This window comes from Pygoscelis adeliae, unplaced genomic scaffold (assembly GCF_000699105.1).
Source record: "Pygoscelis adeliae isolate BGI_AS28 unplaced genomic scaffold, ASM69910v1 Scaffold63, whole genome shotgun sequence".
NCBI lineage: Eukaryota > Metazoa > Chordata > Aves > Sphenisciformes > Spheniscidae > Pygoscelis > Pygoscelis adeliae.
Window position 1 is genome coordinate 880,855 of NW_008824414.1, and position 9,536 is coordinate 890,390.

A 9,536-nucleotide genomic window follows, 5' to 3' on the forward strand; every position below is an offset into this window, starting at 1 on the left:
GATTCTTTTACGTGCATGCTCTTTTCTGTATACATAAAAGTGCAGCTGTCTAAGATTCATATTGAAGCCGTCACATACGTCTTTACCTCTGAAAACAAAGCTGGAGAACTTTAAAATAGTCTTTGCTACCTCTCCCTTCACTGCAGATCATAAGGAAATGATCAGTATTTCATTTATGTAAACTTCGTGTTTAAAAAGCCTAGAAAAAGTAAAATAATGGACTGCTTATCATAAGGTGTACCAGAGCCTGGAGTCCAGCATTTGCTGGTGTTCACTCAAGGTGAAAGCAAAATGGTTAAAACCTTGTCTCCTTTCTCATGTCATCAGCCCCAGCAGAAAGCATTTCTGCTAGCCCACTCACCCCAACCCTGGTTCACATAACCCAGCTCCTCTGTTTGTCCAATGGCTTGCCCCAACATCTTTAAACGTAAGTCTAAGAAACCCTGAAGGAGAAAAGGGCTGTCTTCAGTAGTATGCTTAAAAACTGTGGCTTGCATCTCATGCTCTAGGATTTGTTTGGGTTTTTTTTTCCCCCTCATCCTTTCTCCAGGGTGTAAGATTGCACAGTGGGAGGGGTATCCTACCCTCTTTATAGTTTGCTGGGATTCTTTAAGTATATGTGCTGATGTGTATATTAAAGAAAGTAACCAAATGCTTGGGCACACACATTCTTCTTCAGACAAGACAGGCCTAGGCACCTAGAAGTTCCTTCTGTGCTAAGGCAAATCCCATATCAAAATGTTCTATCTTTTGTTAGCCTAACTTATACAATTAGAAAAAAGGAAGTCGGGGATGTGTACCTTACCCTTGAAGCAGACAGTTGTGATGAATTCTTTGAAGAATTTATTCCACACTCTTGAACTACCTTCAAAGATGCTTCCTATCCAATATGACTTCCAGCTCCCGTGAGTGCGTGTGCCTGTGTGTAAGGCTTTCTTAGGTCAGTTTTAGTTGTCATCTTTCAGCCTGAAGTGTCCTTCTGCTCTTGCATCGAAATGGTGAGCCACATACTTCCTTTCTTTACCCTCTTATTGCTTTTCCCCACCATGCACTGGCTATTTGCTGATCCTGGCACACTTCAACCTCCATCCCTTGGCTCCTTTCCTTGATGGTTCTCATTGTCCTCCTTTGAACCATCTAATTGTGCAATGTCACTTTCTGTGGTGAGATAAACTTTGCATGTGTGCCGTATTCACCACATGAGGAAAGCAGAGACTTATTTGGCAGTAGTATTGATTCTGCTTTGTCCATCCTTGTCAGTGCAGCTCCATATTAAGCAGAGACAAAATGGGTGGCTCAGATTTTTCTGCCTAACATTTAACTCATCAAGAAAGTAAATAAATATGACACTGAAAGGTAAGAGAAGGCTCTCATTTTCTTTTTCCCCACCCTTTTCCCTTGGTGGAAGACTGCTTTTTGGAATATGGGTATGCTGACCATGAGGCAAGGAAAGTGTGAGCTAGTCAAAGACCTAGCTACTGCTACAAGGTGCAATTCGGCTCCCATAACTGTGTCTCTGGCAAGTCCCTTCAGCTTGCTAACCTAACAGGGATTTATTTTTTTTTTATTCCTGGACTAGTCTTATGCTAGATTGCCAAACTGAACAGGTTTCTGGGGTTAGGTGAATACTGGAGCTGTGGAAGGGAAGTAGTGGCTGGGGTGGGATGGCTGCCTGTCCACAGCAGCTGCACCAGCTCAACTGCCTTGTCAAGCTGCATCTTCGTATCCTGCTCCTCATCCCCCTCCCTTCTGCCCCAGGACCTGGGAGTGTGTGGCTGGCAGTCCCCTGCAGTCTTGTGTATCAGCAGTGGAGAAGCAGCAACAGGTTGGAGGGGAGGAGAAGCCCATGCTTTTCCCACAGGCTCTTTATTTCCCTCTTTTTCATAAGGATGCAACCTCAGGGGTGGGAAATCCTCAAGTGTGGGATGCCTGCCTTGGTAGTTGCAAGGAAACAGCTGTAACACAGCGAGGTTTTGAGTGAGGAAAGGTGGGCCTGCAGCATTAGTCAACTCAGTCTCACAATGCAAAAATCAGAGTATTGTAAGAACATGTGTTTATCATTAGAAGATCATAAGTAGCCCAAAAGGGAGAACATTAAGGGAAGACTTTCTCCAGGTTTGATGTGGCCCAGGTTGCATGTGAAGTGCAGCCCTGACCCTTCTTGGCAGCTGTGGTTGCAAGGGGCTGAGGATGGCTGCTGGCAAATGGGAGGGTTAGGAAGTCCTTCAGCTTCCCCATCTCCTCTGACAGTGCAGAGCACTCCTGGCTTACACACAAATTCCCCCATTTAAAGTATCCTGAACTACAAAAGAAATACTTGAGCTTTCAGGGAGCCAGAGTCTGGATCAACAACAGGGAATGTTTGTGTCAAAATGACGCATTGAAGTTTAATGTGGTGATATTGCGTGGCGGGGTCCTCAGCATCTTGGCCTTTGGCTGCAGATTTTGGGTTTCAGAAAAGCTACAGGCTTCTAAAAAACCCTTTGACCAATTCTACTTGTATGCACAGAGTACATTACCCATACATACAAAGTACAGCTGCTGCAATAAGCTTTATCTAAGCCATGAATTGTCTTTCATGGAACTCTTGCCATTGCAGAGGTAGGGAGGTTTAGGATATCTTTGTTCTCCAAGTTTGTGATTGTTACCATAGCAGTGTCTTTGATACAATCTTCTGTTTTCTCTCTCCTGCCATTTTTTCTTGGCTTGATGAAGTTTTCATTTTTTTAGGATCAAGATCTCCCTTCCTAATTCTTATTTTAATGGAGGTGTTTGACAGCTGTAATGCCCAGCCCTGTCTGCTCTTGAATCCAGGAAGGAATGAAAACAGACACACAATAAATTAGGAAAGGCTTAATTTAAGTTTTTTTCTGTTTTATATCTGCAAAAATATTTTTAGCCCTTCTAAAGTAACAAGATGTTGCGTGGCTAAATATCGGTAAGACCAGAAGAACCTGAAGAATAACTAAAACCTAGGAATGATGAAGTTGTTCCTGAAGGGTACCTGGAAAGGGGTGGGAATAGGCATGTGATCTCCTTCTCTTCCCACCTTCCCACTCCTCCTCTACTCTCACTGATCTTGTACATACAGCTTGTACATACAGGGAGAGTGTGAGTAGCCCTTCTGCTTTAGAAACTTGTAGCTTCTCTACCCTGCTTTCCTTGAAAGATATCGTGGGCAGTTGGCAGGGATATCTATCCCAGATATGGGGGGGGAAGGAACTTGAGAGACCTTGAGACTATCTCAAATCTTGGTCTTGATAGTTGTCTGTTTTGTTTTAGATGACAGACCATGCTGTCCCAGGCACTGGGTACCTATGTAAATCAAAAAGACAGTAAAATCCCACCGGTGTTAAAATAATCCATTTCAAACTTGACAGTCTGTAACTGAGCCCTATGAAAGAAAACATTTTTTTTATGTGGGAGCACATCCTCCCTCTCCCAAACCCCTCTTAATCCCGTACCCATGTAGGAATGTGGTCCCCAGGGTAGACCTCTATTAAATAATAAAATAAAAACCCAAGGAAAATAGCTTGGAAGAAAGATCTTTTGTTGGTGACTAAGCAAAGTGGAGAAAAGTTGCAGGTGAACTGTTCCCACTCCACTCTTCTGTATCTCCTAGAAACTTTAATTAAAAAAAAAATCCAACCCTCAGAGGACAGTTTCATTGTGGTATCTTGTATTGAAAATCATGCTCTAGATCAGGAAAAGGTTTTGGTAAATCTCTAAGAAGGATACCTGGATTTATTTTTTGCTCTCCCTGCATTGCTCCAGCTTCTCGGGGGTAACATCTCCATGGATCTTAAACTGTGAAATAACGTCAGTTTGAGGTGTTTATCTGTGCTGGTGTGGTGGTACAGTTTTGGTTGGGATGGCATTAGTATATGATCTTCCTTGTTTCCTGATAGCATTTTTATGCTGAGAAGTGCTTTTGGGCTTTTTAATGTAGAACTGGCATTGCTAAGAGCTGCTGCTACCTTACCTTCCCTATGTAACATAAGGAAAGCTATTTTAAGAGGCTTTTTGCATTTTACCTGTCCAGTTAGAAAAGCAAGCCTACAGTTAGTACAACACTTTATCTGGCTTGGATATACTTACTTGGCTTTTTCCTGCGGTAGGTTTGCACTCTGGTGTGGATAACTGACATTTCTAACATATTTGCTGAGAAAAAACAAAGTAGATATGATTCTGCCACTATGGAGAATAGTCATTAGGGCAAGTAGGCACTGTGGAAAAAAGCTGCGACAAAATATTTAGCTGTTCCCTGTTGCTTGCTTATTAAAAGCAAGGCTAGAGATATACATTAGATTGTTTATGGTGTTCGTAGTTGTTCAAATTTTAAGTCAGAAATCCATTTCTACAAATCAGATTCCTGCTTAAGCTCACTTATGTTGTTTGAAATAAAAAATACTTCAGCTTTAAAGAAATATGCTGTGTCTTCCTTATGGCCACTTCTATTTCCAAAAGATTTCTACTGTCTTGTCTGTCTCTTTCAATGAATGAATGAAGGGTAGGACAACAATCAATGAACAATTTCAGCAAATTGGAATTGTTTTAACCTCAATTCAGTAAAGCTTTTGAGTACTCTTGTTACTTGGGCTGTAATGAATGTTCAAAGTATTAAGAATTTTGTTTGAGTAAAGAATGGGAGGAGTCAAGCTGTAAACAAATATCTATCTATGCCAATCCTTTGGAAACGAAACCATATACACCTTGAATGTGTGTTTTGGGGGTTATTACACCACTGCCCTGTTTTTTTTATCTGTTGCTCTGGAACATAGGAACCAAACTCTTCCAGAATACAGCCAATATATGAAGCTACATGTTCCTAGATTTAGCTGTGTGCCAAAAACAAACACTGACAAACTTCAGGAAGCCAGGATTTCTTCTGGAAAAAGCAGTAGTCTTCGCTAACAGCAGTGATGGAAGGTGCTGCTATTATGCTTGTTATGAACAGCCACTAAATGAAAAGGTTTGGATATTGATGAGCCCATGCTTGTGGAGTGATGACTCTGTTTTTAAGTGCTGTTTGATCAGCGCTGCTCAAAACGTGCTATTTATAGATCTAATTTAGCTGTGAAGCCCAGCCATTAGTAGAAAGCAGCGCAGGACTAGAAGGGAAAAAATGGTAATTCTTTTTGCTCCTGAAATGTTGGAAAACAAGACATACTCTAAACTGATGGATGTAGACCTTTTCAGATTGTTAAAACTCTCCAGAGCTCTACCTGTACATGTCTGGTTTGAAATTATTTTGAGGAGCTATGAAATGCAGCCACAGTGTATAGCAAACAGCTGGCTGAAGCTGTTTGTTGCTACTCTGCAGCCTATACCACTTTATAGGGCTTTTCATCATGTTTATAGTTCTGACAGACACTTCTGTGGCAGAGTTCTTAATTTAACTGATGAGATGATCTTGTTTTCGTCTTTTTACTGATGCTCTTTTAAAGTTGAGCACTTTCATTCTTTTGAGCTGGCCCTACCTTTGGGTACAACTCATTTCATTAGTTTCATGCTCTGTGTGGTGGATTTTATCACATACTTCTTCAGATAATCCTTGCTGCCAACTTTAAGTTCTGCACAGTGTAATGCGGCAGACCAAGACTTGATTCTGTCTCGTCCATTTCCATGGAGTGGAAAAATCTGTTACTTGGCAGTGACCTTGCAGGAGCTCATGTTTACTTCCTGCCACAGGGATGCGTGTGAGCTGTTGGGCTTGTCTAGTGGGATCTCTGTTCCCATTTGCTTGTTCAGTGCTGCTTCAGTTGTAAGCTCTTGAGGGCAGAGAATTAATTCTTGTGTTGCAAAGTCTGTGTCTAGATGGCTGCTGTGATAACATGGCTTTTCTTACTTTTTGTGGGAAAGATGGTTCAGCTTTGGTGTGATGGTTGACTGGTTTCTCTGCCTTTTGGTGCTGGACAAACCTGTTGGTGGCTCCATAGGTCTCTCTGGGCTGATGTCAGTGAAGGACCTAAGAGGGTTTGAAGGGATTTATTTTACCATGTATGCTACTCCTTTTACTCACCTGTGGAAATGTGTTGTTGTTAATTAATCATGCGTAATAGGATGCACTACTGTTATTTATAATGTGGCCATTAAGTGACACCTCTTCTTTGGTCTTGCTCAAGTGTCATTTGAAGGTAACAAGCTTGGAGTGGTCCTGTGAATGTGCCAGGCACTTGCAAATGATGTAGCCTTGCTAATTTTCATTAGAGTTCTGACTGGGAAACTTACTCATAATTCACAAGTCTCGTGGGAAATGCAAGTCGCTTCCAAGTACTTGCCTGGTTTCACATCGAGACCCTCTAAATTTTGTGGCAGCAGTATCCTTCAGCAAGGAGTCCTTCAAGCCATTGGCTTTGTTTGATGGCACCTGTATCTTGTACTGGAAGAGACAGTGAATATTCAGTCCTTCTCTGTGCTCTCCCAGCAACTGGCAAGTTATGCAGAGCTTTGTCCTATCTCCCTTCCATCATCTCTTTTCTAGGCTGGACAGTTTACCGCTTCTGGCTGCAATACCAGCAACCTCAGGGCTGGCTGCTTGTTCCAGTGGGACAGACTACATTGTTCCTAGTTGTGCAACCTTTTTACGGAACTTCAGCTGGGTGCAGTTTGGAGCACCAACTTAACCATTTGTTGTCACCAAAAAAAGCACATACTACCACCTGCCTGGCATCCCCAGATCTTCTCTGGTGCTCCTACCACTCTTCTTTGCAGTGGTCTGGTATGCGTTTGGCTGACTGAGCTTGCAGAGTCACTGAAAACTAACCCAGCCAGAAGGAGTGAATAGCTTCTCGCTGGGCAAGGGCTTTGATTGAGCTTGTGGAATGATCCGGCAAAGCTGCAGAGCTGGCTTGGACTGTGCAGCAGAGAGGTGATAAGATGGGTACTGTAGGACCTCTTCTTGTTGGCATCATGCTATTCAGTCCATTCAGCCACGGTGTGCAACAATACTGCAACATTTTCATTTGGCTGTCTAATCCAGGCTCCTTGTGACATTGAGCAAACGCTTGTTCTGGCAGGAGGTGGGCCTGTGAGGAGCTAGAGGGGAGGCAGAAGACCACAAGAACAGGAATGACTCCTGTTCCAGTATTTTTCCAAATGCTTAATAAGTGCTAAAAGATCACCAGCTGCTTCTGTGGGACAGACTACATTGTTCCTAGTTGTGCAACCTTTTTACTACGGACATGGCTGTAAAATGTGAGCTTTGAAGAGCCCGTTCTCGGGAAGTCATCTGTGTTACTTGTACCTAGTGCAGATAGTGTGCAGAACACAAACTCACTTCATTCTGCTTGCTAGGTAATACAGGATTTGTTTACTGGGCCTTCCTCTTCCCATTTTTGGGGCTATTTTGAAAGCTTGGCTGTAACATATCCCAAAACTCAGCTGCTTTTGCCAAGGCCCACTGTGAATGATGGAGTATGGATGAATACTTACTATAAAATTCACTTTGTGTTGCATGCCTTTAACCAAAGGCACATGGGCAAATTGTTTTGGACAATGAATTTGAATTCTGTTGGGATTGATATTGTATCTTTTAAAGAGGGCAGATTTACCCAGAAATGAAACTGTAAACTCCCATATTCTCCCAGAGAGCTCCTGTTGCTTTAATAATCTAGTTATCTGGGAATCTCTTGAAGTATCAAAGGGCCAATTACGTGCTGCTTGGAGAGGACCAGAGAGAGTTGGTTTTGTGCTAGAATTAATAGATACAGGCTGGTCACAGCAGGTCTGATGTCCTCCCTAGCTCACCACTGTAAATTTGCAGGGCAGAGATAGTAATCATTTATTTTTCATCTCGCATCTCCTCTTTGCTCAGCAGGAGTACCTCTTAACAGGACTGCATGGTTTCTTCTGATATTTAGACAAGACATTAAAGACAACTTTAAATGAAAAAACCTTAGAAAAACTGATCAAGAATGGCTTGTAGTAGCTTGTGACAAGGCAGGGTGGGGAATGTCTCATGAATGAGGTAGAACTCTTCTGTTAGCTTGATGTTAGGGCAATACGTGTCTCACTTTCTGTCCTTCAAATAAAATAAAAAAAAAGAAAAATAACACAACCACCCCCCCTCAAAACAACAGGTTCATCCTGGATTAAATATCTAGTTTTGTGGCCTGAGTATAGATTTCATCAAGACTGGGTCTTGCTTCTCTCTGCAGGGGCAGCTCTCAAACAAGATTCTCTTAGTTTTTTTAAAAAAAAAAAAAATCATCAGGACAAGTCAGGGATCCTGTGTGAAACCAGTGTTTTTATGGAGATGAGCAGATGATCTGTGTGTAACTATTTGTAAAGGCTGCCAGTGGGTAGCTTATTTTTAAAGGAAGGGTTTTATTATAGCATCTTTGCTTATTTCAGACTTTCTCACAAACCTCACTTGCTTTTTCATGGTGGTTTGCTTCTTGATTCCAGCATTGTATCTCAAAGATGAATGCTGTGTTCTGTCTCTTTTCCATTCCTGGAGATAGGAAGAGAGGTTCTGGAGATAGACTCTGCTTTTGGAGCTAGGACCTAACTGTCGCTGGTACTGCAGGTCACGGTCAGTACTTTCTGAGGGGACTACTTTAACACCAGAGTCTCAAAGGTTGAAATGTATCTACATCTGTTTCCTCTGTAGGATCACTCAGTTCAGAGTAATCGCCAAAGTAGCTACTTTATGCACTGATCCTGTTGCTGGCAGGTTTTGTTCCCATGGCTTAGTTATATAGTGGGTACAGAGCCTGGTTTATGTTTATTCAGGCTGAAACTGCACTTAAAAATTTGTGTTGCTTTTGCAAAGCAAGTTGGTAGGAGATGATTTTGACAGCGTTGTTGGCACACTTGTGGTGAGTCTTCTGTCACATAAGCGTGCTTTTGCTGACCCGATGCAGCCTGCTTGGCCTGGAGGAGCGCTTTCCTTGCCTGCAGAGAGAACACATGCGCTGTGTAAGGGGAGTTTCCTATTTTAACCATACTGGCAGGCTTTCTCTTGTAGTCCTGTGTGCTGCATCTGTAATCCCTTAAAATGGCTGCTACTTAAACAGCCTCTTTTCCCAAATCTTTAAAGCTGAAGGCAGAATGGCTTGGCCGCTGAATGCTTGTGTCTGTAATGCTGCCTGAGTGCTTTTGCAATGTGGCTGCACATGGCAGCAGGCTGAGAGGGCCAGGTTTGGCTTTCCATCCTGATGCACGATCTGCACAGCTGTGCTTGTCCTCTTCCTCCTGAACCCTTGTAGAAAGCTTTGGTTGTGGGACATCTGTTTGGCTGGCTAGATGGACTACCATAAAGGGGGTTGTGTGCTTCAGTGTCTCATGTCCTTTCACAGACTTGGAGCTAACAGGTCCTCGTCTCTAGGTCTAGACACAACTCCTTGAACCCCCAAATGCCAACTCTGTTTAGGCTACTGCTATTCACCCCTGTTTGCTCTCATCTCTGTGATAATTTGCTTTCTCTCCCTGGTGAGGGTGCAGACCCTCCATCTTTCCTAGTACATCTGATGTCCCCCTCCCAGCGCTCCAGTCCATCCAGCCTTTCCCTTTGCAACGTGTTTCTTGGTTCG

General features: G+C 42.8%; 1 protein-coding gene across 1 annotated transcript in view; it reads left to right on the plus strand.

Annotated features, from left to right (window-relative positions):
* Window positions 1-9,536, plus strand: part of NDUFA10 (NADH dehydrogenase (ubiquinone) 1 alpha subcomplex, 10, 42kDa) — a 41,959-nt gene that overhangs the window by 30,981 nt on the left and 1,442 nt on the right. The gene's annotated exons all lie outside the window — the stretch shown is intronic.